Below are 24,723 nucleotides of genomic sequence, written 5' to 3' on the forward strand. Positions count from 1 at the left end.
GTTACAGGTTCAAAACAAGGGAACCGGATTCCTTAGAAGCAGGTGAGAGGAAAGAAATATACAGGTTCATGGAATGGCTCTTTAGGGGCTTAGGTGGAATGCATTTGGTGATCTGTCTAGTTTCCCATACACAGGTTGTTCACACTAACAAAAACCATAATCAGTAACAGATATCAGCTGGCAGATTTGCTGAGACAGAATCACCTTCCAACCTCTAGGAGGTCCCATTTCAGAGGTAAATGCACATCATGGTGGAAGTTTTCACTGCAATTGTTTTCTATTTGCCTTGGATAAATACAGGACTTCATCTCTGGAGGTGACAGAGCTGGCAGATTTCACTGGTAGGTCAGCCTTTTCCTATCTGTTAAGTGGAGATAATGGTGCACGGATGCTATTGTTTTAATTGCATTTGTATGATGTTTCTTTGCATTAGTTTGAGTGTAATATATGGGTGAAAGGTGGCTACCATAACCTAGTCACTGTCCCACATTAAACAGTATTAAAGAAGGCCTGGAGTCCAGTGTATGAAGACCTCAGCCTGTTTAGCCCCAGGGCAAATACACCATTAAAAATTTAACTTTTTATTAAAGATAAAGAAAAGAAACTCTTAAATGTAAACAGCTAAAGCATTTGAAATGTGAAATAAGGTTTCCATTTAAAAAATGTTCCTTGTTCCCTTTACCTCTAGCTGGAGAGAGGTTTTAGTAGGAAAACACCCTTGTTTGACAGTCTCTTAAAAGACATTAAAGGTGGCAATAACTGTCCTTTGGGGGAAAAGAAAAGAAGTTGGCTGAGATGCACTTGAAGCTGTTGTTGCTGCTGCTAAAGTCCAATTCAGTTTCATCCCTGGTAGGGTTAGGGATTCTAGTAGAGCTGGTAGGAGTGTTGATGTCATCTGGATTGCTCTTTCTGGTCAGGATGTTCCTTTGAATTAGGCCTAAAAAGGCCTGGGTTCCCATGCAATGTTCCCTCACAATTTATTCTGCAAGTGTATGGAAAAAGTTTAAAGTGCACAAAGGCACGTGTGGATGTGCCATGCTGTCAGCTGTGGGCACTCTGCTAATCAGTTGGGTGGCACAGCTTACAGGGAAAACTGACTGGACTCTCAGGAGATGGAGGGGGTGGCAGCTACAAGAATGACGTTTGCTCAAGTAACCTCTGTCTGTTCTTGTCTTTGTTCTTTCATACTCTTCCCACAAAAGCTCTTCCTTTCAAGGACTCAAAGTGAGAGATGAATAGAATATTCCATCACATCATCATTTTGTCCAGCGATTAGGCCTAATATCTAATATACCAATTATGACTCATTAACTTCCAGCTCCACATCTCCAGGTTTTTTTATCAAGTATAATTGTAACAGCCTTTATGCTATATTTCTGGTTTAGACTAATCCAGCTTCTTTGTCTGGTTCTTTTGCTCATGTTGTTCGAGGTTATTGTGATACCCTATGAATTTACACTCACTTGTTACAGTTAAACTTACAATTGGAATAAATTTGTAGGCTCAATTATTGCAGCATCATAGTGTAACTTGACCAAAATACTCAACAAGAAAATGACAAGTGCTGGGAAGAAATGTATGAGTCTTGGTTTGAAGTCCACTAGGCCACATTCTGCTGTGTGATGGGCTAATAAGCCAAAGTCCCTCTGTGTTCTTTTAGTTATTTTGTCCATCATCTTAAAGAAACTTGTATATGTATTTCCTTTTCTGAAATAGATCTATTATGCAATATCAGGAGTTGTTATCTGTGACTAGCTAATATTATTATCTAAAACTATTTTAGTTATCAATCCACTTCAACTTCTTATCTAGCATGTAGTTGATATATAGATATAATGTCTTGCTACAGAGAACAGGAGTAATTTAGTAAGTAGAGACAAAGCTGTCCGTGGATATTCTACCATTGTGACTGGGCTCTCCCAGGATGCATCTACACAGCACCCTAAACTCAAAATAGGAGACGCAACTTTCGCTACGCAAATTGTGTATCTTATTTTGATTTTATTACGAAATAGCTTATTTTGAAATTTGGCGCGTCTACACAGCACAAAATAATATAGTATTTCAAGACATCCCGTCACCCTCATGGAACGAGGGTTACAGGAATGCCAAAATAGTGTGCCCGTTGTTTCAAAAAATATTTTGAAATAACGCAGGGTAGCCAGAGGTATCCCGAAATAGCTGCACTGTGTAGATGTACCCCCACTGAATACGACTGGAATTTGATAGTGGGTGAAAGGGAGAAAAACGCAGTGGCTGTCTGCCATGCATGCAGTTCTCCAAGGTGAGAGATGTAAAAGGGTAGTTTGTACTAGCACTCCACAGTATGTCAACGCTGAAATGAAACATCCACAGCTGGTCCATGTCAGTAGAATGAACCTGTCACCAGAGATCCAGACTTGCCAACAGAGAGGGTTAAGATAAGGAATGGGATGGAGGAGGCAGGGACTCTGGATGAGATTAATACAAAAGCTCCCTTGAGGGCTGAGGTTCCTGGGAAGTGATATGTGTAGGGGTTCACAGAACAGTGGGATCAGGTGCTGGTGGTGGGAGTGCGGGGTGTGACCCAGTAGAGAGGAAGAGATGGGGTAGGGTGGTATAGCCCTGGGGGTGACACTAATGGCCTCCCATACCCATACTTTGGCATTCTGCAGCCCCTTCTTCTACATGAATTTGAAAGTCAATAAAATGCTGGAACTGCTGATAATACTGTGCTGGCCTCTATGGAAATGCAGGCGGGCCCGCTGCAGTCCTTCTGTGCAGCCTGCACATGACACTGTTCCAGTCCTTGCCAACCAAGAACCTTTATTATTAAGCTTCAGAAGGGCAAGTGCGAAAGCATCTCCAACTTTGATTCGGCTTGCATTGAGTTTTAGTAAAAGGATGGGCTGCGCTTCTCAATACTTCAGTCACAGGTAGGGAATCAGATGAAAGGGATGGGGTTATATTGCAATAGAAATAAGCAAAGGTACAGAAGAATGTGTCTCTACTAGCCACCACCAGTGGACTTATTCATTTCCAGTCTTCCCCAATTGAAAATTCCTCAGGAAGCTGCAACCCTTTCACTGTAGAGTAGGTCACTGACTGGGGGGAGTGCAAAGACTGAAACAGTGAAACCACCAGTGAAGAGAGTGTGGGAAATTCTATAAGCTTTGATGACACCAAAGGAAGAATTTGACTGTCTGAATGGTTAAATTCATATTCACTTTACTTTTACTTTCATATTCATTTTACTGGCCACTTTCTGGTTTAAAACTTGACAAGCCATTGACAGCGCAAGTCATTGATTTCAAAGCGCTCTACTCTGGTAAAGAATCCAGGCTGGTGAAATCACTTCTAAGTGAACAGGAGTGCCTTTGCGAATCCTGGCCTCTTCTTCCTCCTAAGTACAAACTTGTAGCAGCTCGTCTGAATTCAAAAAGAAAAGAGGCAAAATGAGGAAAAAAAAATCCATGTTGAGATTGCCATGGAAAATCCACACTCTATTGCCATGGAAACCACGAAACCAAGTTCAAGTTCGATGGTTTTTACCCTGCTCTAAACACGCTTTTCCATGAAATTACTAGAAGACATGCAACAGGGAAAAAAGTCAACAGCATGTTCTTATTTATTTGGAACCAGATACAGTCAGATTGTTCCCTGCTAATACAAAAGCTTATTTGATTAAATTAATGGTCAGAGGGGAAATACTATTTCACAGAGCATTGACAGCCTTTTGAATTCATTAGTGAAGGAGGTTGAGTCCAGGATTTAAGAGAAGTGGTCATTTAAATGAGCATTAATAACATTCTTTAGTTAGGCAAGCCCAAACATCGATAATCAGATCTCTTGCTTCCAGGAGTATATGTATTCACTTTATGAGAGGAAGGAATCCGACATGCCTTGTCTTCAGCCTTCAGTGTCCATCATTGCATGAGCGTGCTCTGCCTGTGATACAATGAAGGGTCAGCCAGTGCCGGAGGCCAGTGATATAGCACTGGTGTGAGGTGATATGCCAAATCCTATATTCCTGCACCAATTTCCCAATGTGTTTAAAAGTCTGAGGGGTAGCTGTGTTTGTCTGTAACTTTAAAAAAAGCAATGAGTAGTCCTGTGGCACCTAAGAGACTGTTGGTTAGTTTGTAAGATGCCACAGGACTACTTGCTGATTTCCAAAGTGTTCAGCTGATACAGATGGCATGTCTGACTCTATAGCTGGCTTTGGGGACATCCGTAAGGCATGGAGAGCAGGGCAGAGATGGTGACCCTATTTCTTTTCCTATTTCAATGCTCCGTTGATGCAAAGAGCACACTAATGTTTTTAAAAGTTAAGCTCTCTCGTTAATATTTAAATAGAACTTCTCTCTAGCTAACCTACAGGCTAATGGGCACCCACTGCAGGCTCATCAGACATTTACAGCTAGTGGGTTATTGGGACCTTTGGAAATTTTTACCCACTGTTTTAATTGAGGCTCCTTGTAAGGTAGTAGTCACCTTTTAAGTGCTTGCTATTTCCAGTATCAGAGGGGTAGCCGTGTTAGTCTGAATCTGCAAAAGTGACGAGGAGTCCTGTGGCACCTTATAGACTAACTGAAGTGTAGGAGCATAAGCTTTCGTGGGCAAAGACCCACTTCATCAGATGCATGTAGTGGAAATTTCCAGAGGAAGGTATAAATATGCAGGCCAGAACACTTCAATCTTCCTGGACACACAATTGCAGATCTAAAAGTAGCCATCCTGCAGCAAAAAACTTCAGGACCAGACTTCAAAGAGAAACTGCTGAGCTACAGTTCATCTTCAAGTTTGACACAATCAACTCTGGATTAAACAAAGACTGTGAATGGCTTGCTAACTACAAAAGCAGCTTCTATTCTCTTGGAATTCACACCTCCAGATCAGCTGCTAGAAGTGGGCCTCATCCTCCTTGATTGGATCCACCTGGTCATCTCCAGCCTGATCCTGGCCTGCATATTTATTCCTGCCTCTGGAAATTTCCACTACATGCATCTGACGAAGTGGGTCTTTGCCCACGAAAGCTTATGCTCCTACACTTCAGTTAGTCTATAAGGTGCCACAGGACTCCTCGTCGCTTTTGCTATTTCCAGGCCATCTTATTTTCAAATGCAAGATTCATTGATGAGATTCTCAGATCTAGGTACATTTAGATTGCTCGCCTGCCAGGGCTAAATGGGTACAGCTCACAGTGAGCCAATATTATTTGTAATACCCGTTTAGCCATTTGATTGAATGTCTGGAGCAAATGAACTGCCCATTAAGCAGAATAAACCACAAAATACGGAATAACTAACTATGAGACTCTTTCCCTGGACTAATGGCTATCCATTGTCATTCAAAGGGGCAATATGTAGTTATTCATGGTAACAATGAATAGTCAGTGGGCCAGGAAAAGTGAGTGAGAATGACAGGTAGGGCTCTGAATCTGAAGGTAGGAGACCCAAGTTCAAATTCCTGCTCCCCGGACTATTTAATTAAATAATACACCTTGAAGAAGAGAGATTGAGACACCCTGTACTTGTGGGAGGGGCCTAGTGGCTTGGGCACGTTCCTGAAATGTGGCAAACCTAAACAAAAAGTTCTTCTATTCAGACAGGCCAAGACTCTCTGACCTCAACCCTGAGCCCCTCCCATACCTTAAACCTCTCCTCTCCAGCCCTAGAGCCACAGCCCATGGCAGGTGTTGGGGGGAAGGAATCGGAGCCATTCTGGGCACCACCAAAAATTATACATACCTGCTGCCCCTGGGCAGGAGTTGTAATGACAGGCTGCATGGTTTGGGGGTGAGCAATGAAGCTTGTCGCTGGTCCTCCCTGTGACCAGTTTGTAGTCCAGGGAAGAGGATAAAATGAACAGGTTTCAGAATTCAAAGACATGGATTTTGATTATGGGCCTTGGGCTTATGGGATAGTGAGAACTTGTGACCCATATGGCCCAAGCTCTCCACCCTGCTGCACCCTCTGTCCCCTTCAAAGGGAGAAGGGTGGTCGAACTCATAAAGTGCTGAGTCCTGGGGGAAGGGGAAAGCAGATAAACTTGACAGTCTCCCCGTGTTCTAGGTTATATGCTAAGGAGTCCTTTAAATCCTGTGGGGGGCCCAATGAAGTACCTGGTACAGGAGAGTACAGGTGTTGTGCAGGTGCTGCCCCTCTCCTGTGTTAAAGTTGACTGAATGTTTCCACCTTAATTCCATGCATATGTCTGTTGTCACTTCACCACTGCAACCTCTTCAGTGTTCCTCTTTAATATTATTACTGACATTTTTGGTTCAGTCAAAACAATTGAGTGAGCTCAGCACAACCTTGGGAATAGTCTTGGTTGGCCCCCAACTGCATTTTTCAGCAGATAAGCTATTTGTCCAAAAATTGTTGCCCAGTTCTCGTTGTTATCCCTCTACTTGGAATAGATCTTTCAGCCACTAGTTTCCTATCTGACGTAGCATTCCAGTACTGCAATGTAAGCCAGCACTTGGAATCTGACTTGTGTCCTACCTTCCCCCTGCATCATCCACACACATCTGTTTGACTTGGGTCAGCAAGCTCCCTAGGAGCTCCCTAGGAGCAAGCTCTCTAGGAGCCAGCATGGGTCCCCTGGGACAGTGTCTCTAGCCTTTCTAGGCCAAGACAACTCAATCAGCCTTGAGGAAACAAACAGTCCCCCTGATTCAAGTGCAGCTGCTCAGCATTTAACCTTTCCATCCAATTCTGATCACTGAGCTGGAGAGCCACCCACCCCCGTCATTAACTAGTCCTTTGCCAAGAACGCTGCCGCCTAGTCACAGGACCACAGTCAGACTCCAGTACATCTCTGGTGTGAGGTGAGCAACATGTTCAACTACAGCAAGGGTCCCAGGAAATAGCAGAGAAGCTGGCAGCACTGGGCATTCAATAGATGAGTGACCAGCGCAGGGAGTGGAGTAGGTGGCTCGAGCACAACTGGAAAGCCAGGGAACGAGACCTGCACCTCTGAGAACTCCTTGTCATTCTGCCTGTTTCTCAGCCGATGGTCAGGGCAGTGCGTGTGTATGTGTTATACACCCGAGTCTTCAACTGCTGGGACACGAGGTCCTGTCGCAGCGGGCAGCCTTAGGGGAGGCTGACGGGCGCCCCGAGAAGTTTTACGTCTGTGTCTTTGACCGCTAGGACTGGGGTCCCTTCACGGAGGGCAGCCAACAGGCTGACAGAGGCCCCAAAGTTTGCAGGGAGAGCTTATTACACCCATGTCTTTAGCTGCTAGAACTGGGGGAGGGGTGGGGGGTGTCCCTTCACAGCGGGCAGCCTAGGGAAGGCTGACGGATGCCCCTACGGATCTGTTCCCTGGAGGCAACACGATCCAAATGCCCAGCTCTCCCTCACTGTGTCTGCCCTATGACTGGCTGGAGTTCTTTTAAATTGTGCTTGGTTCTGTTACAGCAACTGAAGGGATCAGGTTAAAGCTTAAACAGTTACAGCTTTATTAAAGACGCTTATAAATCATATGGTTACAATGACTATTGCTCTATTTCTTAACTGCTAGCAAATATAGATCTTAAAAATGATTACAAAGAAAATAAAGATAGAAAATAGAAATAATGGTACCACGTGACAGCTTAATCTTTAAAGAGCTCTAAGTCTATGCGTATACTTGAGACAAAGGACACATCCAGGTACAATTTTTACCCCCTTCTGTGCCTCTCAACTCCAGTGGGTCAAGCCAGGGCCGGTCCCTCAATTCCTAGGAAAGACAAATACGAGGTGGAACCTCGGGAGGCCAATCACCTAATCCGACCAGCAGATAGATGGTAGATTGACGCTCAGAGTAAGTGTGCTGCTGGATCAATCTTTATACCCATAGGGGTCTGTATTCTCTTTCTTATCTAAGAAATTGTACTGGTCCATCTTTGTGACGCCAATTCTTATAAGGGAGTTTCAACTTAATTTACACTTGTAAGAGAAATAACTAAATTGTGAGTACTGGACATTCTTTACTGGGTGGGAGATTCCTCCCCCCGGACGAGTGTGTGTTCATATCAATATAGGTTTCAGTCAAGGCAGTTCTTGCAGGCTCAAGGTCAACAATTGGCGTATCTCTGTTTACAGCCATCCAGGGTCATTTTGAGCTAGCATATCTGGGTCTCCTGTCAAGGCTTCAAAGACTATGCTGATTTTACTGCTCTGTGTTCCCTGTATGCTCCAGGCACCTAAGAGGGGCAAGCAAGATGGATGTTGCAAGGGGGGTTCCTGTCTGGCTACACTGTTTTACACTTTAACTGAATGTTGGGCACTGCACCGGGCAATGTGCCCTCAGTGGTTTATGGCAGCCTGGTCAGCTAGGAACCTAACCTAAAACTAGCAGAGAGCCAGCAACCACTGGATCAAGCTAGTGCTCGTAGTGGTCCGAGGAGGCTTTGCCACCAGAGCAGCTGCAACATGTCCTGTATCTGTACTTGAAGATGTCTGATGACAAGACTCCACCCACCCTGCCAGAGGAGCAGTCCATCGAGGGCCTAGCAGTAGAAACAGAAGAGGCAGGAATAGCCCCAGAGCCTGGTGAAAAGTGTTTGTCTCCATGTCTGTGGTTGTCAATGTATGAATGGGTGGGATTCTTTAGCCTGCCTCAGTTGTTCCCCCCTGGAGCAGATGAATACCACCCAGCAGCACAAGAGGTAAGTTCAGAGAGGTAGTAGTTGCTATATTGTTGTTGTGTTCAGCCGCTGATGAAAAGAAACCTTCCTCGGGAAGAAAGAAGTTCCAGCTTCCAGTTCTGAAATCTGAGTAGCCTTTGGTACTCTCTTTAATGCCATAAGGATGGGGGGGGGGGGGGGGGGGGGAGGAATGTAAAACACAAGAATGGTTCTGTATCATTTTAGAGACTAACAAATATATATAAATAGTATCATGAGCTTTCATGGGCACAAGCCACTTCTTCAGATGAATGGAGCAAGGGATCCTGGGGTACAAATAAATACTAAGCAAGTAGGAGGAAAGAAACATACAGGTTCATGGGATATTAGGTGGAATGCATTTGGTGATCTGTCTAGTTTCCTGTACACAGGTTGTTCAGGCTTGAAGAAAAAAGACCATAATTTAATAACAGACATCAGCCAGCAGATTTGCCTATACTTAGTTTTTTATGTCATTTGGGTATTGAATATAACAGTCGATTCAAGACACTCGTTAACGGATCTCCAAGTCACCATTTTGTTTCAGGACAATTCCACAAGCCAAATACACAGAGAAGGGTTGGAACTTAACTTCATTCACAAGTTTAATTCTTATGCAAATGACATGAACAGGGACATCAGCTGGCTCACACTCTATCTTCCACATCTGAATGACTTAACCAACCAATCAAACAATGAGGTGCTAATTGTTCTTATCAGCCTCTTGTCACTATTTGAACTATCTACTCACTGTCTCTCTTTTTTTCTTCCCTCCCTTTTTCTCTTTTTTTTTTTCTCCTCCCCTCTTCCTCCTTCCCTTATTTATTCTTGTATCTGGACTTCTAACACTCCTGTCATCTGAAGAAGTGGGCTGTGCCCACGAAAGCTCATGATACCATCTACATGTTTTGTTAGTCTTTAAGGTGCTACTAAACTACAGTATTCGTTGTTTTTTAAGTTTAGCCTATTCAAGAAATGTCTTTGTTCAATCCCTGGCTAAAAATGTGTCAGATTGGCATATGAAGGCCAGTTCCGCAGATTGACTCTCTAACTGGCTCCTGAAATTACTTCGTAAGAGAATAGCCACTTTTAAATCCATTAGTGGGTGCCTAGGCAAGTTAAAATTTTTCCCAACAGGTTTCTGTGTGTTACCATTTTCAATATCTGATTTGTGACCATTAATCTTTTGTCATAGACTGTCCAGTTTGGCCAATATATAAAGCAGGTAGGCATTGCTGGCACTTGATGGCATAGATCACATTAGTGGATATGTAGTTGTATGCAGTGGCTTATGTGGACAGAATTAGCACCGGAGTTGATGGCAGGGATGGGTTTCTGGGTGAATATGATGGAGGTATGCTGCATGGTAGCTGGAAAGAACGTTTCAGGTTAGGGGATTGTCTGTAGGGGAGGATTGGCCTGTCACTTAAGGACAGGTTGTAGATTGTTAATGATACGCTGGAGGGGTTTATGCTGGGGGATGTAGGTGATGACTAGTGGTGTTCTGTTGTTTTCTTTGTTGGGCCTGTCTTGAAGTTGATGCCTGAGTACTTGCTCTGTCAATCTGTTTTTTCACTTCCCCGGGTGAGTATTTAAGTTTTAAGAATGATAGAGCTCCTGTAGGTGTTTGTCTCTGTCTGTGGGATTGGAGGAAATCCAGTTGTATCTTAGGATCTGGCTGGAACAATTGATTGGGAAATGTGTCCAGGATGAAAGCTAGAGGCATGTAGATAAGTATAATGGTCGGTAGGTTCCCAGTATAAGGTGGTGTCAATGTGGCCATCATTTAATTGTACTGTAGTGTTAAGCAAGTGGATCTCTTTTGTGGACTGATCCAAGCTAAGATTGATGGTGGGTGGAAGTTGTTGAAATCCCTGTGGAATTCTTCAAGGGTCTCTGTCACACAAGTCCACATGATGAAGATGTCGCCATTGTAGCGTAAGTAGAGTAAGGATGCTTGGGGGTGAGAGCTGAGGAAACATTATTCAAGGTCAGCCGTAAAGATCATATTGTGGGGCCATGTGTGTGCCCATAGCTGTGCTACTGACTTGAAGATATAAATTGTCCCCAAATTGGACACAGTTGTGGGTGAGGACAGAGTCACAGAGCTCTGTAACCAGGTGTGAAGTGGAGTATAGGGGGTATGGACAACTTGGATTGTTTGTTGCTAACTAGGATGACTCTTTTTGCAGTTCTATTTACTGACACTGGAGTGTGTTCCTTTCAACAAAAATAGATGCATCATTACACAGCGATACTATTCAAGCTCTGTATGGATACTGCTATCTACACACATCACCCTACTGATAAGTAGGGAAATACTTTTCGTGTGTGTGTCCATTATGCCTCCAACTATCTTTTTCAAGATATTTAGCTGTAGATATACATGTCTAGATTTCTATATTGAATAATGAAGAAAAAAAAAAGCTTTTGTGTGTGAGCTGAAAGCACAGACACCTTCAGTCTGTATGCAATCAATATAAGCAAGTTAGGTGGTAAAACTGCATACAGGGCTACTGCCTATGTCCCTTCAAAAACTAGAAGAAAACAACCATCCCACAAAAACCCCAAACAGTTTCAAATCAAAGTATTTTTCCAAACATTCAGTTTTTCAAAAATGTCCAAATTTCATTGAAAAAAGTTTTGAAAAAGAAAATGCCCACCTTCTTTGAATTTTTCTTTAGCCTGTTGAAAGCACATAGGAGACATGTAAGTACTTTTAAGCCAAGAATAGTGATAGAAATGTAGCTGTGTTAGTCTGGGGTAGCTGAAACAAAAAACAGGACTATGTAGCACTTTAAAGACTAACAAGATGGTTTATTAGGTGATGAGCTTTCGTGGGCCAGACCCACTTCCTCAGATCAAATAGTGGAAGAAAATTGTCACAACCATATATACCAAAGGATACAATTAAAAAAATGAACACATATGAAAAGGACAAATCAAATTTCAGAACAGAAGAGGGAAGCGTGGGGGAGGTAAAGAGAATCCTCTGAACTGTCATTCATGCTTAAATTCAACACTTTACACTTAAGTTTGAATAAAGACTCTAATTATCTTACCCATTACAAAGATAGCTTCCCCAATTATCACCCCTAATATCATTAGCTCACAGACATTTACTCCCCCCCTCCATCACCCTTCTGTTCTGAAATTTGATTTGTCCTTTTCATATGTGTTCATTTTTTTAATTGTATACTTTGGTATATATGGTTGTGACAATTTTCTTCTACTATTTGATCTGAGGAAGTGGGTCTGGCCCACGAAAGCTCATCACCTAATAAACCATTTTGTTAGTCTTTAAAGTGCTACATAGTCCTCTTTTAAACCAAGTGATTTTACCCTGGAAGTAGTTGTAGCAGTGTAACTGTGTGAGCTGGGAATTCTTATCCATATTGCACTCGCTACAAGTTAGATTCCTATCCAAGAGGAATGAATAAAGATATTGGCTGGTTGGGACACTACCTTCCACATCCTAATGACTTAACCAATCTACCAAACAATGGGTACTTATAGAGGTGCATATTGTTCTTATCAGTCTCTTGTAACTTGAACAATCTAATTCACTTCCCTCTCCTCCCTTTTCCCCACCACCTTCCCTTATTATTCTTGGATCTGGACCTTTAATACTCCAATCATCTGAAGAAGTGGGTTGTGTCCACAAAAGTTCCTCATACAATCTACATGTTTTCTTATTCTTTAAAGTGCTGCTAAACTATTCGTCCAAGTTTTTCCGCAAAGAAGATATTTTCACTTTGGACACTTGGTGGCAGTGCTGCTGTTTTGTTTTTCAATGGGTCTAGGACACATTCCTCTTTGTTAGATGTACATAAAGTAAAGCCATTCCCTCCCCCATCCCCCACCACTCTCCCATGCGTAAGTGGCATTCTTAAACCCCAATCCTGCAACCTTTAACCATATGAGTAGGGATGTAAAAACATATAAAATCTGTAACCATGTAAACAAACAATTCTGTTGGTTACATGATTAAACATTTTACCTGGGGACCTACAGGTACAGAAAGGTGCCCCCACACTCAGGGTCCTGGCTGCCTCCTCCACACCTAAGGCTCTGACATCTACAGGCATCCCAGGCAGCATGTGGGAGAAGGGGTAGCAGAGTCCCAGGCATGGGGCCAGCAGCTGGACCCCAGGCAACAGCAGGACGGCTGTGCCGGACCCTGGTTGCAGGGCCAGCAGCCTGGAGGAATCCTGGGATTCCGGGATGCCAGGTGATAGCAGAGTCCTGGCACGGGGCAGCAGTCAGGATGCTGGGTGTATAGGGATGGCAGGTGGCAGCAGCGCTCCAGGCGTGGAGGCAGCAGAGCTCTGAGCATCAGACCAGTAGCTAAGAGGAGCCCCCAGTGAGACCCTAGCAGAATGTAACCATTAACAGGAAACTGATAAGCAGAAACAATTAAACTCTTGCATCCCCACGTATGAGTAAACTCCCCTAAGTCCGTAGGTTTCATAGGTGCAATTACTAGGGGTACTAGGGATGCTGCTGCACCCCCTGGTTTAAAGTGGTTTCCATGTCTGTGTAGGATCTGAATCGTAGCTGGGCACACTGATGAGACTTTCAAGCTTCTGGCAGAAGGACAGAGATCTTGGTAATTTCCCATGAGAGGAATTTTTTAAAGTGACTATCACTGAACTGGGATTCTATGGTTAGTGCCTAATTCTGTCAGTGATTTCTATCTCCGTCATCGCATTCCAGCCTGTTTTTGCTAGTACCACGTCCTGACACAACCAGCACCTCCTCTTTCTTTTTCACCATCTAATTTCTGTCCCCCTCTCTTGTTCGCAGTTTTCTTTGTTGTCTTTTATGTCTTTTTCATAACTACTTTTTCCTCCTTTATTTTTCCTGACCCTTCTCCTTCCCTTTATCCAGCCCACCCTATCAGGTCAGTGTCTGCCTCCCAACCCCCACTCATTAGATGACTATATGCTTCTGGATGGGGAGGACAAGCATTGGTGTGTCAGCACTAGATTGAGCACTGTAGCACCAGAACACAAAAAGAAGATTGCACTGGCAGGCCTATACATCGTGAATGGTTCCCACAGCCAGCTACAAAAAGGGCCAGATAGGGAGCAAGGGACAGGAGCCACTGTCCAGGAAGCTCCTGCTTCTATACCTGGCAGGAAGAACAGTTGTGCAGTCAACTCACTGGGTAGGGACTCAGGAGTACAGAATTCAGTTCTTGGATCTGCTCATGAAGACAATTCCCGTGGGAACATGGGCACATTACTTACCCCATCCGTGCCAAACTCTCCACTTGTAAAATGGGCATGATACTCTTTGTGGTGGACAGGAGGAGTGCTGGCCAGAACCCACTGACTAAAGGATTATAAGAACATAAGAACGGCCACACTGGGTCAGACCAAAGGTCCATCCAACCCAGTACCCTGTCTGCCGACAGTGGCCAATGCCAGGTGTCCAAGAGGGAGTGAATCGAACAGGTAATGATCAAGTGATCTCTCTCCTGCCATCCATCTCCACCCTCTGACAAACAGAGGCTAGGGACACCATTCCTTACCCATACTGGCTAATAGCCATTTATGGACCTAACCTCCATGAATTTATCTAGTTCTCTTTTAAACCCTGTTATAGTCCTAGCCTTCACAGCCTCCTCAGGCAAAGAGTTCCACAGGTAGACTGTGTGCTGTGTGAAGAAGAACTTCTTTTATTTGTTTTAAACCTGCTGCCCATTAGTTTCATTTGGTGGCCCCTAGTTCTTACATTATGGGAGTAAGTAAACAACTTTTCCTTATTCACTTTCTTCACACCACTCATGATTTTATAGACCTCTATCATTTCCCCCCTTAGTCTCCTCTTTTCCAAGCTGAAAAGTCTCAGTCTCTTTAATCTCTCCTCATATGGGACCCATTCCAAACCTCTGATCATTTTAGTTGCCCTTCTCTGGACCTTTTCTAATGCCAGTATATCTTTAAGATGAGGTGACCACATCTGTACGCAGTATTCAAGATATGGGCGTACCATAGATTTATACAGGGGCAGTAAGATAGTCTCTGTCTTATTCTCTATCTCTTTTTAAATGATACCTAACATCCTGTTTGCTTTTTTGGCTGCTGCTGCACACTATGTGGACGTCTTCAGATTAAACTTAGGTAGCTAGCAAGGGTGTTGGCAGGAGACCAGAAGAACCAATGGGATACAGTGCTCAAATTTCAATTGCATATAGATACCTGCTGCCATTTCTCTTTGGGTGAGTTCTAAGTTAAGGACTGGAGGAAGCAATAATCAGAATTACCATACCTACAAGGAATATTGGGCATGGGAGTGAACTGGGCCTTGAAGTACAGATCACCACGGATCACAGGTAGAAGGAAAACTCATCTTTAGTTGTGATCTGGTTATTTTTCTTTATTTTTCTCTTTGGTAAAACTTCTCAGTGTAAAATCCATTTGCTCCCCCCACATTCACTATTTAAGAAGTGCCCAGAGATATCATTTTTTCCCCTCTGTTTTAATCTGCTCTTTTCTTAGTTGCTCTGGAATATCTAGCAACCAAGTATGCTGTATCAAGGATAGCTTCTTTTTTTTATTAATAAAATCACCTTTTTGAAGTTGATGATTTGAGTCTTGTGTCCTGGAATGAAATAGGAGGTCTGTGTGTGTGTATGCCTAACCTGGGAGGTCAGCTATCAGAGATACAATTGTTTTCTGTGGGTTTTTTTTGTTTATTTTTTCAAGCTTTCTTGGGGGAATTCAAGTGTCCCTTCCTATTTTTTTCAGGGTTAAATCACTTGATGGTGGCAGTCTTTTTCTCTCTTTTTTTTTTTTTTTTAAGAGCCAGTACATCTGGGTATGTCTACACTTGCACGTTAGTTCGAACTAGAGATACAAATGTAGGCATCAAAATAGTCAAAGAAGCGGGGATTTAAATATCCCCGCTTCACAAAGATTACAAAAATGAGGAGTAATGTTAGTTCGAACCAACAGCTGTTGATAGGAGTAACGCGCTGGCAAGATCATGCTAATAAAGCGGGATATTTAAATCCCTGCTTCATTGACTATTTTGAATGCCTACATTTGCATCCCTAGTTCAAACTAGGGTGCCCGTGTAGACATACCCTCTGTGACTCTGGGGAGTGATGTTGGTTTTTGTTTTTGTTTTGTAAGCAGAGCCTATAGAGGCAAAGTATTTAAGGTCTCTTGCAGGCCCCCATCTTTTGCGCTTGGAGTTCCAGAGTGGGGACTAGCCCTGAAAGCCTTGTAGAAGTGTTATGAAACTAAATTCATTAATTTCTGTGAGGCCCTCAGCTTTGTTGGTTAAGGCGGGGGGGGAAGGGGGACGACCTTGTAAACCGGTAAAGAGATGTAGCAGCATAGGAAGGAGGCCATTGGGATGGATTTGTGATCCTGTGTTTTCCACACCCTCACTCATCTTCTCCTCTGCCCCATGAACTCATCTGATACATCCCAGGTTGGGAAACACTGGCCTAATCTATCTCATAATATAAACTTCTACAATAGAAATCCACTTACCAGTGATCCAGCTATGAATGAAAAACCTTGGTCTTATTTGTGTGGCAGTTTAATCTGCCACTGCTGATAAGGACTTAATTGATCACTTAATGTTACATCCACAGTGAGGCTAGGAATTAGTCATGGGTAATGTCATTAGAGAGAATGAATCTATAACAATTTATCAATTAGACTTTGTCAAGCTGTGAGCACATACAGCTATCAGCAGCGGCAGCTCCTCCAGATAAGCTCTTCTTAGGTTGTTATTACGCAGTGTGATCTTTCTTTGTCTGCTGAAATGGCTCTGCATACACTGTTCCACATATGCTCTACCTATCGTTTTTCAGTATCAGAGGGGTAGCCGTGTTAGTCTGAATCTGAAAAAGCGGCGAGGAGTCCTGTGGCACCTTATAGACTAACTGAAGTGTAGGAGCATAAGCTTTCGTGGGCAAAGACCCACTTCATCAGATGCATGTAGTGGAAATTTCCAGAGGAAGGTATAAATATGCAGGCCAGGATCAGGCTGGAGATGACAAGGTGGATCCAATCAAGGAGGATGAGGTCCACTTCTAGCAGCTGATCTGGAGGTGTGAATTCCAAGAGAGCAGAAGCTGCTTTTGTAGTTAGCAAGCCAATCACAGTCTTTGTTTAATCCAGAGTTGATTGTGTCAAACTTGAAGATGAACTGTAGCTCAGCAGTTTCTCTTTGAAGTCTGAAGTTTTTTGTTGCAGGATGGCTACTTTTAGATCTGCAATTGTGTGTCCAGGAAGATTGAAGTGTTCCCCTACAGGTTTTTGTATGTTGCCATTCCTAATATCAGATTTGTGTCCATTGATTCTTTTATGTAGGGACTGTCCAGTTTGGCCGATGTATATAGCAGTGGGGCATTGTTGGCACATGATGGCATATATTACGTTGGTAGATGTGCAGGAGAACGTACCAGTGACAGTATGGCTGATCTGGTTAGGTCCTGTGATGAGGTCCTGTGATGGTGTTGCTGGTGTATATATGTGGGCAAAGTTGGCACCGAGGTTTGTTGCAAGGATTGGTTCCTGAGTTCGAGTTATTATGGTGCGGTGTGTAGTTGCTGGTGAGAATATGCTTCAGGTTGGCGGGTTGTCTGTGGGCAAGGACCAGCCTACCTCCCAAGGCCTGTGAAAGCGAGGGATCATTGTCCAGGATGGGTTGAAGATCACTAATGATGCGTTGAGAGGTTTTAGTTGGGGACTGTAGGTGATGGCCAGTGGTGTTCTGTTGGTTTCTTTCTTGGGCTTGTCCCGTAGCAGGAGGCTTCTGGGTACACGTCTGGCTCTGTCAATCTGTCTCCTCACTTCCTCGTGTGGGTATAGCAGTTTACAGAATGCTTGTTGAAGATCTTGTAGGTGTAGGTCTCTGTCTGAGGGTTTGGAGCATATGCGGTTGTACCTCAGTGCTTGGCTGTAAACAATGGATCGTCTGGTATGTCCAGGATGGAAGCTGGAGGCATGCAGGTAAGTGTAGCAGTTGGTAAGTTTTCGGTATAGGGTGGTATTGATGTGACCGTCACTTATTTGTACCATGGTGTCCAGGAAATGGACCTCCCTTGTAGATTGATCCATGCTGAGGTTGATGGTGGGGTGGAAGCTGTTGAAATCATGGTGAAATTCTTCCAGAGTCTCCTTCCCATGGGTCCAGATGATGAAGATATAGCGTAGGTAGAGAAGGGGTGTAAGTGGACGGGAGCTGAGGAAGCGTTGTTCCAGGTCAGCCATAAAAATGTTGGCGTATTGTGGGGCCATGCGGGTGCCCATAGCAGTGCCACTGGTCTGAAGGAATATGTTGTCACCAAATCTGAAATAGTTGTGTGTGAGGATAAATTCACAGAGTTCAGCCACCAGTTGTGCTGTGGCATCATCAGGAATACTGTTCCTGACAGCTTGTACTCCATCTGTATGTGGGATGTTTGTGTAGAGAGCCTCTACATCCATGGTGGCTAGGATGGTGTTTTCTGGAAGATCACCTATGCATTGTAGTTTTCTCAGGAAATCTGTAGTGTCACGGAGGTAACTGGGAGTGCTGGTGGCGTAGGGTCTGAGCAGAGAGTCCACATAGCCAGACAGTCCTTCAGTAAGAGTGCCAATGCCCGAGATGATGGGGAATCTGGGATTTCCAGGTTTGTGGATCTTGGGTAATAGATAGAACAACCCTGGTCGGGGTTCTAAGGGTGTGTCGATTTGTTCCTGTGCTTGTGTAGGGAGTGTCCTGAGCAGATGGTGCAGTTTCTTAGTGTATTCCTTAGTGGGATCTGAGGAAAGACACCTGTAGAATTTGGTATTGGAGAGTTGTCTGGCAGCCTCCTTTAGGTAGTCAGGCCTGTTCATGATGACAACAGCACCTCCTTTGTCAGCCTCTTTGATTATAATGTCAGAGTTGTTCCGGAGGCTGTGGATGGCATTGCGTTCTGCACGACTGAGGTTACCAGGCAAGTGATGCTGTTTTTCTACAATTTCTGCCTGTGCACGTCGGCGGAAGCATTCTATGTAGAGGTCCAGACTGTCATTTCGGCCCTCAGAAGGAGTCCATGTGGAGTTCTTCTTCTTGTGCTGTTGGTGGGAAGGTATCTGTGTGTCAGTGCACTGTTCAGTGTTGTGTTGGAAGTATTCCTTGAGACGGAGACGGCGAAAGTAGGCTTCCAGATCACCGCAGAACTGTATCATGTTAGTGGGGATGGCGGGGCAAAAAGAGAGTCCCCGAGATAGAACAGATTCTTCTGCCAGACTGAGTGTGTAGTTGGAGAGATTGACGATATTGCTGGGTGAGTTAGGGGTACCACTGTTGTGGCCTCATGTGGTAGGTAGGATTTTAGACAGCTTACAGTCCTTTTTCCTCTGTAGAGAAGTGAAGTGTGTAATGTAGATCTCCTGTCTTATTTTAGTAAAGTCCACTTGTGCTTTATCGTTTTTCAGTGTCTCTAGCCTTCGCTGATTTGTCAAAACACTCTTACACTGTAACTGGGTAAATACAAGTTTTCTTTAATCATTTTCCATGGTAGCCAACAGCTGTAAAAAGAAAGTGGTAAAATCAGGGCATATTAGTGAAACTCTGAAAAAGGGAAGAGGTGAGAGAAGGAAAAATGTGGGGAGAAATATTCCATCTCTGGAGATGTCAGGATTGAACATAATACGAATTTTTGCATGCTGAATTTATATTGCTTGTCTGGCGCTCCAGTGCCATGGTGATTGGTCTGAGATAGATTTAGACAGAGTTGGAAAGTCATATGTTTGCTGTAATTAAAAAGAATAGCTGCCCATGAAACTTCATTCTGTGTAGTGTTCCCCACTTGGGCAAAGTTCTTAAGTCATAGACTAATTTTTCTTTAATTTCCTACAGAAGCAGATTTCCACTGACTTCAATTTGGAACATTCAACAAGCATGATCCAACTCCAAATGAAGTCTGTGGGCATCTTTGCACTGAGAGAAATGTGGGGTTCAGTGGTTTGGGTGCCAGCCTGGGACTTGATTCAAATCCCTGCTCTGCTCCAGATTCCGTGTGAGATTTTGGGCAAACCACTTAGCTTATCTCTGCCTCAGTTCCCATCTGCAATGTGAAGTGAATAGCATACGAGGATGTAGGCATGATAAAGATTCAGAGATGAACAGATACTACAATATATGTAGCATAGATAGAAGCTGGGTCAGGCTTCTTCGTGCAAAGTAAAGTAAAAACATCTTTAGAGGTTGTATGTGTGTGTGGGGGGGGTGCAGTTATTAACAGATTCTTTATTTAGACTTGAAACCATTGTGGACTGAGCTAGACACTATTTCAGCCATTTTCAGTAACTGGTAATTTTGTTAGCTCACAGTGAAGTTCCACTAGACAAAACACTCCATAGGAGATAACAGTGTCTGTACACTTTGCAAGGCAAAATTTGAGTAATAAAAGCATTTAAAATGAATTGGCGTGCTCTCCTGCTACACTGGGAACTTATCCAAAATCTCAAAAATATTCTCACATGAGAAAACAAATTACCATTTTCCTCAATAATGGACTTTTCTTGGCCCCTTGGAGATCTGCTGTGAGTCCTAAGAGCCAAGGATAAGAATCTCAGAAGATACAAATCACCTGACTATAGAGATTGTGCAACATTCTGACAAACATCTAACAATAGTAAAATATCATTGTTATTTGGACGAGCGATGGGGAAGGGTGGAAATACAGGACATATTCGAATAAGGTATAAAGCTTCCTTTCCTTTGGAAGAGTAAGCTTTGTTTTGACGTGTGTGTGTGTGTGTGTGTGTGTGTGTGTATATATATATATATATATATATATATATATATATATATATATATATATATATATGAGAGAGAGAGACATTCTCTCTGACTTTAATTAGACATTAATAATACCATTAACTCACAGACATCTACCCTTCCCCACCTCTAATATCATTAACTCACAGACATCTACCTTCTTTTCTCTCCTCACCCCCCCCCCCCCCGCATCCCCCTTCTGTTCTGAAATGTGATTTGTCCTTTTCATATGTGTTTATTTTTTTTTAATTGTATCCTTTGGTATATATGGTTGTGACTATTTGATCTGAGGAAGTGGGTCTGGCCCACGAAAGCTCATCACCTAATAAACCATCTTGTTAGTCTTTAAAGTGCTACATAGTCCTGTATTTTGTTTAAGATAGCAAGATACATTAATGGCTGTGCTGTAATCTAACCTCAAGCTCTGTGAAGGGAAGCTGAGCTTGAGGTGCTGTACAGCTCTTCTTTCTTGTTCGAACACAATTTGATTTGTAGACGTGAGAATATTGGGCAGAGATTAAACTTGTCTCTTAAAGGCCCTTTTGATCCTCTTTGTATCTTAAGAAGTGTGGCTTTAATTAACCTTCCGTATTATGTGGGTGTGAGGACAAGGAAGAACTGCGGGGAGAGGTCCTTTTCAGGGTGAATCAACACTCAATTCAAGATGTTAACACACAACCTCAAGCAATACAAACTAGCTTTGTCCTAAAGCTTTGTTAAATTGCTGTGTTCTCTCCCCACCCATCCTTTCTTTTTGTTGAAGAATCTTATTCCACTTCAGAAGTTTGCAATCAGCCTAAGAGGTCTCTTGATAAGCCAGTAGGTAGGAAGATAAAGTACATAGTAATTGTGTGGGCATGCAATTGTAAGAAGGGTCTGAATGATTGATCTGAGGAAGTGGGTCTGGCCCAAGAAAGCTCATCGCCTAATAAACCATCTTGTTAGTCTTTAAAGTGCTGCATAGTTCTGTCTGCAGACTAACACGGCTGCATTTCTATCACTTTTTTCGTGAACATGAGACATTTTAGTGGGGTAGTATGTGGGGAAACTTGCATTGCAGCAGAGTTTGTTCTGGCTCTCAAGCTATCGGTCCCATTCCTTTAAACAAATACAGTACTATGCATTTTATAAACAGAGGGGATGGGGGTTGTTTAAAAAAGTAGCCTGTTAGCAGACCTTAAAACAGTAGCCTAGACAGGAAGTACAACATCTTTCTATTTTGATAGAAAGTGCTCAGAGTGAACTAAAGAACAGAACACAGTTCAACCACTTTCCTATTATGGCAAGGGGCCCCAAATCCATTTCTAGGTAGAGATATAGATAGGGTGGAGCTACTGGTTCTATTTACTACCATTTAAGGTTAGAGAGAGATGTGAAAATGGGGTGGGTTTTGGGAGTAAGGAGGTGAGAGTTTTAGTTACATGATCTACATTTAAGGTATTGCAAATAAAATGAAACTGCTTGCAAAAAGGTCATGTTACAAGCTACTGGAGCATATTAGACTCAAGGCTCTGTATGCATGAGAGAATGTATGTTTATGTCAAAGAGAAATATGTCCCAGGGCAAAACACTGGACTATAATAATGCACTTTAAAGAACGCTGTCAGTTCACTTCTAATTTTTTGTTTATTTTCCATTATTTGCTTGCCATCTTAGAAGCCTGCAAATGTTCTCGTTATTGATTTTTTTTTTTCCCTTTTCCATTTGCAAGCATTTTTAGCCCTCTGGTTCAAATTATACAAATGTGGCGACTCTTTAAGCAATAAGAATTCCCACTTATATGTCATGTTTTCACATAAAAGTTTGTCAGAGCCTCAACATCACTGGTGAGCCGCTTTGTAAAGTCATTAGTATACAGTGCACCAGGAGACATTCTGCATGTGGACAAGAAAAGCATAGACAAGATTTAAAGCACAAAACAAAGAACAGCTGAATGGTTTGGAGCTAATCAGTAGCCCCTGAGGCAGCAGTGCTCCCCTTAAAACTGCCATGCAGCCTAATAGGTAAAGAGCAACTAACCACCAGGCATGCAGCATCCTCCACAGCACCTCAGATGGTCTATCCTTGTTTTTTGCCCCAGGCATAGTCTGTCTTGCTATAGCAAGTCTCACACACTTGAACTTGTGAAGCTGGCTCCAGAGGCGGTGTGGGAGGCGAAAGCCATGTAGCCATTCATCTGGCCTGATGCTGATGTAGGAGACTCTACAGCTGTGTCTACACTGGCGCGATCTCGCGCAAAAGCGGTCACTCTTGCGCAAAAACTTACTGCCTGTCTACACTGGCCCCATGTTCCTGTGCAAGTAAACTGATGTTCTAATGTATTAAATCAGGGCTTCTTGCTCCAGAACTCTGACGCTCCCACTCAGGAATAAGCCCTCTTGCGCAGGAGCTCTTCCAGAAAAGGCCAGTGTAGACAGGCAACATGAATTTCTTGTGGAAGAAAGCCCTATAGTTAAAATGGCCATCAGAGCTTTCTTGTGCAAGAGAGCGTCTACACTGGCATGGATGCTTTTGCGCAAAAGCACAGCTCTTGCGCAAAAGCACATGCCAGTGTAGATGCTCTCTTGCGCAACTATAACGCAAGAACTCTTGCGCTAAAGTTTTTGCACAAGATCACACAAGTGTAGACATAGCCTAGCAGTAGCAGAGGGTCTCTCCCATTCTGGTTGCCACAATGAGCTGGTATTATCAGTTGGGTGGTGAGTGTGCAATACTATCCAGATGTAGAAAGTTGAGGGTTGGCAACATAAAATCAGCAGGCCTGAAATTTAATGAGCAAGACTTTGGCTCAGTGACACTGCAGGCGGGAAAAAGGCTTGGCTAAAGAGAAATAGTATAAGCCAGGTCAAGCATGAAGTACCAGGTACAGGTACCAAGCACAGGAAGTAAGCATATTCCAGAGGAGCTGTAACATAACGCCTCTATAAAAAAGTCTTGGTACCAACTGCCTCCCCATAAATAATGTACATACTGACCTAGGTTCAGGACTGGATCAAAGTGAACAGCATAATAAATAGTAAGTTAACAGCATGAAGAATAGTAAGTAAGCCCCTGTTCTGTGAGGTAAAAGGTGGAAACCAGGTAACAGAGGGTGGCAACCTAATATGTTAGTGATGTGTGGCTTGTTTGTACATGTGTATAAAAGTGCATATCGAAGGGTAATCACCAGCTGATGTTGGAGGCTTATGACCACTGTATGGCACTAAATGGATGTTAGCACATTTTCATGGCTTACATAATGTGTAGTGGCGCAGTGGCAAGTCTGTTTGCTAACAACTCTTAGTGTATGTGGTTTGGTAATAAACCTGCTCGGGTGATTTCAATCCTTATCTAATTTGTGGTCTCTGGGGGCTCTGTCAGAAGATAATGTTAGTTGTGTTAACTAATTGCACATGATGAATGTGCTAGACAGGAGATCAAATGCATGCACGCACGCAGCCGAAAGTTTATTATCATCTGGAGTAAAGGACCTGTCAGAAACCCATCAGGACGAACCCCAAAACCTGACTAATGACATTAACTAATGACACCAGATAAGATTTATTCCACACAGCGAGTGCTAAGGCCATGCTACATGGCCCTGAACAGTGGCAAGTGTGTAACTTGCTGTACTTCTGTGAGGAATTTGTTGGATGCATTCTGATGCCAGGTGTTAGTTGGAAGGATACTGAGCAGGACAAATCACCCTACAACAGTGGTGAGCAATCTGTGGACCACAGGCTGCATGAGGTCCATTGTTGTGCTTTGTTCTGCCTTTACACCCCCTCTGCCCATGCCTCTCTTCCCTGGGGGCCTTGTATTTACCTACTCCTCCCCCTCACTCACAGCACTTCTGGAGTGCTGTGAATCAGCTGATTAGGCTCCCCCCCCCATCCTTATCCCTCCCCCACCCTCTCTGAGCTTGAATGCTGCAAATCAGCTAACACAAAGCAGAGCATTCACACTGTAATGCAACTTTTGTTCGGAAACACCCCGTTTGTGACAAAAGACCTTCACCTCTACAAGAGTTTTTTTTTTTTCTTTCCCCCTTTCTTTGTCAACAAGGAGCCAGTGTAGATGATGCTGTTCGTTTTGTCCACAGAACTGGTTCCTGCCAGTAGCCCACAATGCCTGTCCTGCTGGCTCTGCTCAGCTTTGTTCTCTGCTGCCCTGTATGCATGTACCGCTCCCCTTTTAAAGCTCTGAGAAGTGTCTGACAGCTGAGTGAGCTGCTCTCTTGGGGGGAGCAAAGCATTGGACTGCTGCCATTCTGCCTGCACAGCTCCAGGCAGACTGCTGTTGTGGGGAGTAATAGGAGGGCAGATTGC

General features: G+C 43.5%; 1 long non-coding RNA gene across 1 annotated transcript in view; it reads left to right on the forward strand.

Annotated features, from left to right (window-relative positions):
* The first annotated feature begins 230 nt into the window (after positions 1–230).
* The window catches only part of LOC142826982 (uncharacterized), a 58,559-nt gene continuing 34,066 nt past the window's right edge, over positions 231–24,723 (forward strand). Inside the window, exon 1 of the long non-coding RNA XR_012901298.1 lies at positions 231–341. This is a non-coding gene — a long non-coding RNA (uncharacterized LOC142826982). The remainder of the gene's footprint in view (positions 342–24,723) is intronic.

Source organism: Pelodiscus sinensis, chromosome 1 (assembly GCF_049634645.1).
Source record: "Pelodiscus sinensis isolate JC-2024 chromosome 1, ASM4963464v1, whole genome shotgun sequence".
In the NCBI taxonomy this organism is placed as follows: Eukaryota; Metazoa; Chordata; order Testudines; family Trionychidae; genus Pelodiscus; species Pelodiscus sinensis.